Raw genomic sequence first — 7,685 nt, forward strand, 5'->3', positions numbered from 1 at the left:
TCCAACCCAGCAGCCACTTCCAGAGCCCCTGGAACTCTGCCCCAAGGCTCTCTGACTGACTCCTTCCCAGATTTTCTCAGCTTAGCAGCTGAAGACTGACACTGCCTGATCACCTCAGAAGCCTCCTGGATCATCACAGATGCTTTGGGTAACGCTTACAGTAGAGGGTAAGTCCGTCCCTTTCTTAATCAATATGGAGGCTACCCACTCCACATTACCTTCTTTTCAAGGGCCTGTTTCCCTTGCCTTCATAACTGTTGTGGGTATTGACGGCCAGGCTTCTAAACCTCTTAAAACTCCCCAACTCTGATTCCAGCTTGGACAACATTCTTTTATGCACTCCTTTTTAGTTATCCCCACCTGCTCCCTTATTAGGTCGAGACATTTTAACTAAATTATCTGCCTCCCTGACTATTCCTAGGCTACAGCCACACCTCATTGCTGCCCTTTTCCCCAGTTCAAAGCCTCCTTCACATCCTCCCCTTGTATCTCCCCACGTTAATCCACAAGTATAGGACACGATTTAAAAGGATTAAAGCCTGTTATCACTCACCTGTTACAGCATGGCCTTTTAAAGCCTATAAACTCTCCTTACAATTCCCCCATTTTACCTGTCCAAAAACCAGACAAGTCTTACAAGCTAGTTCAGGATCTGCACCTTATCAACCAAATTATTTTACTTATCCACCCCATGGTGCCAAACCCATATACTCTCCTATCCTCAATACCCCCCTCCACAACCCATTATTCTATTCTAGATAAACCTAGCTGACCCCATAGATCCTAAATCTTTTCCCCACTCCTCTTTCTGTTCCTTCAAAACAGCCCTAAAAGCTGCTCCCACACTAGCTCTCCCTAACTCATCCCAACCTTTTTCATTACACACAGCCGAAGTGCAGGGCTGTGTGGTTAGAATTCTTACCCAAGACCGGGACTGCACCCTATAGCCTTCCTGTCCAAACAACTTGGCCTTACTCTTTTAGCCCAGCCCTCATGTCTGTGTGTGGTGGCTGCCGCTGCTTTAATACTTTTAGAGGCCCTCAAAATCACCAACTATGCTCAACTCACTCTCTACATTTCTCATAACTTCCAAAATCTGTTTTCTTCCTCACACTTGACACATATACTTTCTGCCCTCCAGCTCATTTGGCTATACTCACTCTTTGTTGAGTCTCCCAAAATTACCATTGTTCCTGGCCCAGACATCAATCCGGCCTCCCACATTATTCCTGATACCACACCTGACCTCCATGACTATCTCTCTGATCCACCTGACATTCACTCCATTTCCCCATATTTCCTTCTTTCCTGTTCCTCACCCTGATCACACTTGGTTTATTGACAGCAGTTCCACCAGGCCTAATCGTCATTCACCAGCAAAGGCAGGCTATGCTATAGTAGTATTTTCCACACCTATCATTGAGGCTACTGCTCTGCCCCACTCCACTACCTCTCAGCAAGCCAAACTCATCGCCTTAACTCGAGCCCTCACTCTTGCAAAGGGACTACGTGTCAATATTTATACTGACTCTAAATATGCCTTCCATATCCTGCACCACCATGCTGTTGTATGTGCAGAAAGAGACTTCCTCACTATGCAAGGGTCCTCCATCATTAATGCCTCCTTAATAAAAACTCTCCTCAAGGCCGCTTTACTTCCAAAGTAAGTAATACACTTTGGAGTCATACACTGCAAGGGCCACCAAAAGGCATCATATCCCATCGCTCGGGGCAACGCTTATGCTGATAAGTTAGCTAAAGAAGCAGCTAGCTTTCCAATTTCAGTCCCTCATGGCTAGTTTTTCTTCTGATTGGTCACTCCCACCTACTCTCCCACTAAAACTTCCACTTATCCATTTCTTCCCACACAAGGCAAATTATTCCTGGACTAAGGAAAATATCTCCTTCCAGTCTCACAGGCCCATTCTATTCTATCATCATTTCATAACCTCTTCCATATAGGTACTGTTCTGCTAGCATCACAGACATATCACAAACTTTATCAGTCCTTCAAGGCCAAATGGACTCTCTAGCTGCAGTTGTCCTCCAAAACCACCGAGGCCTTGACTTACTCACTGCTGAAAAAGGAGGACTCTGTATATTTTTAAATGAAGAGTGTTGTTTTTACCTAAATCAGTCTGGCCTGGTATATGACAACATAAAAGAATTCAAGGATAGAGCCCAAAAACTTGCCAACCAAGCAAGTAATTACACTGAACCCCCTTGGGCACTCTCTAATTGGATGTCCTGGGTCCTCTCAATTCTTAGTCCTTTAATACCTGTTTTTCTCCTTCTCTTATTCAGAGCTTGTGTCTTCTGTTTAGTTTCTCAATTCATTCAAAATCATATCCAGGCCATCAACAATCATTCTCTATGACAAATGCTCCTTCTCACAACCCCACAATATCACCCCTTACCACAAAATCTTCCTTCAACTTAGTCTCTCCCACTCTAGGTTCCCATGTTGCCCCTAATCCCCCTTGAAGCAGCCCTGAGAAATATCGCTCATTATCTCTCCACGCCACCCCCCAAAACTTTTTGCTGCCCCAACACTTCAATACTATTTTATGTTTTTTTCTTATTAATATAAGAAGGCAGAAATGTCAGGCCTCTGAGCCCAAGCTAAGCCATCGTATCCCATGTGACCTGCATGTTTATATCCAGATGGCCTGAAGCAACTGAAGATCCACAAAAGAAGTGAAAATAGCTTTAACTGATGACATTCCACCATTGTGATTTGTTTCTGCCCCACTCTAACTGATCAATGTACTTCGTAGTCTCCCCCACCCTTAAAAAAGTTCTTTGTAATCTCCCCCACCCTGAAGAAGGTTCTTTGTAATTCTCCCCACCCTTGAGAATGTACTTTGTGAGATCCACCCCCTGCCCGTAAAACATTGCTCCTAACTCCACCGCCTATCCCAAAACCTGTAAGAACTAATGATAATCCCACTATCCTTTGCTGACTCTCTTTTTGGACTCAGCCCACCTGCACCCAGGTGAAATAAACAGCCTTGTTGCTCACACAAAGCCTGTTTGGTGGACTCTTCACACAGATGCATGAGACAATAAAGACTATTATAAAAAAGGAAAAAGAAATTCATCAAGCCATTGCTGCAGCTAAGCAGCAATGCAGGTGCAAAAAACCTTGCACTTTTTTGAAATACCTTTTTGTTTCATATTGAAAATGCAGCTTTTATGTGGGTGAAAGATTGCTATAAGGCAGGCATAGTTATGGACTTTAATATGATTTGAGAAAAAGCAAAGTCGCTATAAAACAACTTAAAGCAAAAGAAAGGTAAAGGATCTAAAGCTGCAGTGTTTAATGCCAGCAAAGGATGGTTTGATAATTTTAGAAAGATGTTTGGCTTAAAAATGCCAAGATAACAGGAGAAGCAGATTCTGCTAACCAAGAAGCAGCGGACAAGTTCTCAGATACCTTTAAGAAAATTATTGTGGAGAAAGGATATCTGCCTGAACAGGTTTTTTGTTTTTGAGACAAAGTCTCTTTCTATTACCCGGACTGGAGTGCAGTGGTGTGATCATAGCTTACTGCAACCTCAAATTCCTGGGCTCAAGCAATTCTTCCACCTCAGCCTCCTGAGTAGCAGGACCACAGGTGCACATCACCATGCCCAACTCAATTTTTTTTGTTGTTGTTAGCAACAGGTTCTTGCTTTGTAGCCCAGGCTAATCTTGAACTCTTGGCTCAAACAATCCTTCCTCCTCAGCTTCCCAAAGTGCTGGAATTGCAGGTATGAGCCATTCTGCCCAGCCCTGAACATAATTTTTTTTTTTTATGAGAAAGACTCTTAATCTGTCACCCAGGCTGGAGTGCAGTGGCACAATCTGGGCTCACTGCAACCTCTACCTCCTGGATTCAAGCAATTCTCATGCCTTAGCCTCCTGAGTAGCTGGACTACAGGCGTGTGCCACCACGCCCAGCTAATTTTTGTATTTTGTAGAGATGGAGTTTTTGTATTTTTGTATTTTGTAGAGATGAGGTTTCTCCGTGTTGGCCAGGTTGGTCTTGAACTCCTGGCCTTGAGTGAGCCGCCTGCCTCGGCCTCCCAAAGTCCTGGGATTACAGGTGTGTGTCACCACAACTGGTCTTTGTTTTGATTTTTTCAGACAAGGTCTCAGTCTGTCACCCAGGCTGGAGTTCATAGGAGTTATGACAGAGCCAATCATGGAAATCATGACGAAGATCACGGATATGGCACAAAAAAAGATTGAAGGGTGAAGGGTTTCAAGGTATGGATCTTGAAGAAATTTAAGAGCTAATAGACACCACACCAGAGGAATGAACAGACAACAACTTGATGGAGGTGAGTGCTTCTAAGCCAGCTCCTGACAACATAGACCTTTCTATGATACAGACGCTAAAACTAAAGCAAATGGTGGAAGGAGTGGATTGGTACCATATAGAAATTATTTATTTATTTATTTATTTTGAGACGGAGTTTTGCTCTGTTGCCCAGGCTGGAGTGCAGTGGTGCGATCTTGGCTCACTGCAAGCCCTGCCTCCAAGGTTCGTGCCATTTTCCTGCCTCAGCCTCCTGAGTAGCTGGGACTACAGGCACCCGTGACCATGCCCAGACGATTCTTTGTGTTTTTAGTAGAGATGGGGTTTCACTGTGTTAGCCAGGATGGTCTCGATCTCCTGAACTCGTGATCTGCCCGCCTCAGCCTCCCAAAGTGCTGAGATTACAGACGTGAGCCACTGCACCTGGCCCCATATAGAAATATTTTTATAGAAATTAAAAAACAAGAAAGTCAGACAGAAATTACTATGCATTTCCTTAAGTTGCACAAAGTGTGCCTTCTCCCCTGCCCCGCCTTCTATGTCTTCCACCTCTTCCTCCTCTGCCACCCCTGAGACAGCAAGACCAACCCCTCTCCTCTCCTCTTCCTCCGCCTCAATGTGCACATACCAAGGATGAAGCCCTTTATGAGAACTCACTTCCACTTAATGAATGGTAAATATATTTCCTCTTCCTTATGAATTTCTTAGCAACATTTTATTTTCTCTAGTTTACTTGATTGTAAGAATACAGTATTTAGTATATATAACATATAAAATATGTGTTAATCAACTGTTTATGTAATCAGTCAGGCTTCCAGTTAACAGTAGGCTGTTAATAGTTAAATTTGGGGAGGAATCAAAAGTTATATATGGCTTTTTTTTACTGCATTGGGGGTTGGGGCTGCTGACACCCATGTTGCTCAAGGGTCACATATACAGATTATTTTCTTCATTGGGTATTTTTGTATTTTGTATTTTGTTCAGCAACATATTTCTTCTATAATCAAACACAAAATGTACTTTCTTATTTTTATTTTTAAGATTCTCTAATTTTACTTTTAGTATCTACACACTTGCTGACTCTGTGGCCCAGGCTGACATGCAGTGGTGCCATCTTAGCTCACTGCAACCTTCACCTCCTGGGTTCAAGCGATTCTCCTGCCTCAGCCTCCCGAGGAGCTGGGACTACAGGTGTGTGCCACCATGCCTGGCTAATTTTTGTATTTTAAGTAGAGACAGGGTTTTGCCATGTTGGCCAGGCTGGTCTCAAACTCCTGACTTCAGGTAATCCACCTTCCAAAGTGCTGTGATTACAGGGGTAAGCCACTGCATCTGGCCTCCAAATATTTTTTATGTTTTTTTAAGTATTACATGTACGTATTTAAAAAATTCATACAGCACTAAAAGGCTTCCACCACAAACAGGCATTTCCCTTTTCCCTACTGCCTTCCTCCTCTCATCTCATTCCCCAGAACAAGCCATTCTCAACTCAAGTGATTTTTCTTCAAATACTTATATTCATATTTCTAAATAAAGTACATATAACATCTTGAGTCATCTATTTTTAACAGTATCTATAACTTCATATTATGGTAAATATAGATGTTGCTCACTTCCAATTATTTTTTTCCTCCCCCAAGTTAACTTTTTATAATTTTGACCCTCATTTCATTTTTTCCTTATTGTGACTGTGACTATGTAAATATTGTTCCCTGTGAGTTAGAGATATATTAAGATCATATTTTCTTTCTTGTGTAATTTACTACTTTATCTGGAGTTAATCTGCTACATTTTTTGTGAATATTTAAGTCTTCCTATAATTTCCAATAGTTCTATGACATACTTTAAATATATTCCCCCCCCCATGATTAATCATGTCAGAAAGTTTATCAGTTTTTTTTTAAAGGTGTACCTCAAATCAAGAGTGTACTCTAGATATGCTGCACAGCCACCATCTTAAGATTTCCCTTTCTCAAGTATACTTTCAAAAAAGAAAAAAAAGGCCAGTCACAGTGTCTCACACCTATAATCCCAACACTTTGGGAGGCCAAGGCAGGCAGATCACCTGAGGTCAGGAGTTTGAGACCAGCCTGGCCAACATGGCAAAACCCCGTCTCTAGTAAAAATACAAACATTAGCCAGGCATGGCGGCGGGCACCTGTAATCCCAGCTGCTCGGGAGGCTGAGGAGGAGAATCACTTAAACCTGGGAGGTGGAGGTTGCAGTGAGCTGGGATCACACCACTGCACTCCAGCCCAGGCGACAGACTGAGACTCTGTCTTAAAAAAAAACCTTCCGTGTGACTTTTCTGCACTGAATCTCTTGTTTCTTATGAAGAATGAAAAGCCTATATCTTTTTCATTGTTTGTCTTTCAGAGCACCTTTTAGCATTTTCCTTAAAACATTTACATGATGGACATCTTTTTTCCCTGATCTTTCTATTTTGAAAATGTTTTTATTCTATCTTTATGCTTCATGGATAGTCTGGAGGGTATATAGAATTCTAGGTTGAAAATAATTTTCACTCAAAATTTTGCGAGCATTATATTATCTGCAAGCTTCCATTAGTATTGTTGAAAAGACTGAGGACATTCTAATTCCCATTTCTTTGTAACTGACTTGTTTATTCTCTCCAGAGATTTTCTTATTCCCTATTGTTTGGGATAATTTTCTAGATGAACAATTTTGAATAAAGCAGGATGTGTGCTGTTCATATCTTCTCTAGCCAATTTTTCTTGGCCCCCAGCCCAGGGACTCATGCCAGAGGTCTGAGGAAAGCTGTTATCCTAAAATCTCTGTACAACAACAGAGTGCAGGGAACACTCATTAGCCTCGGTAACACTGGATGGCATAAGTTGAAATAAGCCAATGTTCTCCCTGTTCCAGTCATCTATTGCTGTGTAACAAACCACTCAGAACTCAGCGGCATTAGGAAACATCTTTTCATTATGTTCATGACTTTGCAGATCAGTAATGCAAGCAGATCAAGTAGAAATAGCTAACCTCTGTTCCATATGACTGGGACTTCATGTGGCTTAGTGGCCAGGAAGAGCTAGGGTGGTGTTATATGTCTAGGGCTCCAGTTTTGTGTGTGGTTTTTTTTTTTTTTTTTTGAGACTGAGTCTCACTCTGTCACCCAGGCTGGAGTGCAATGGTGTGGTCTTGGTTCACTGCAACCTTCGCCTCCCAGGTTCAAGTGATTCTCCTGCCTCAGCCTCCCAAGTAGCCAGGAATACAGGTGCTAATTTTTTGTATTTTTAGTAGAGATGGGGTTTTGCCATGTTGACAAGCCTGGTCTCAAACTCCTGACCTCTGGTGATCTGCCAGCCTTGGCCTCCCAAAGTGCTAGGATTACAGGCATAAGCCACCATCCCCAGCCAAG

The sequence above is a fragment of the Pongo pygmaeus genome, chromosome 6 (genome assembly GCF_028885625.2).
Source record: "Pongo pygmaeus isolate AG05252 chromosome 6, NHGRI_mPonPyg2-v2.0_pri, whole genome shotgun sequence".
NCBI classification, from domain to species: Eukaryota; Metazoa; Chordata; class Mammalia; order Primates; family Hominidae; genus Pongo; species Pongo pygmaeus.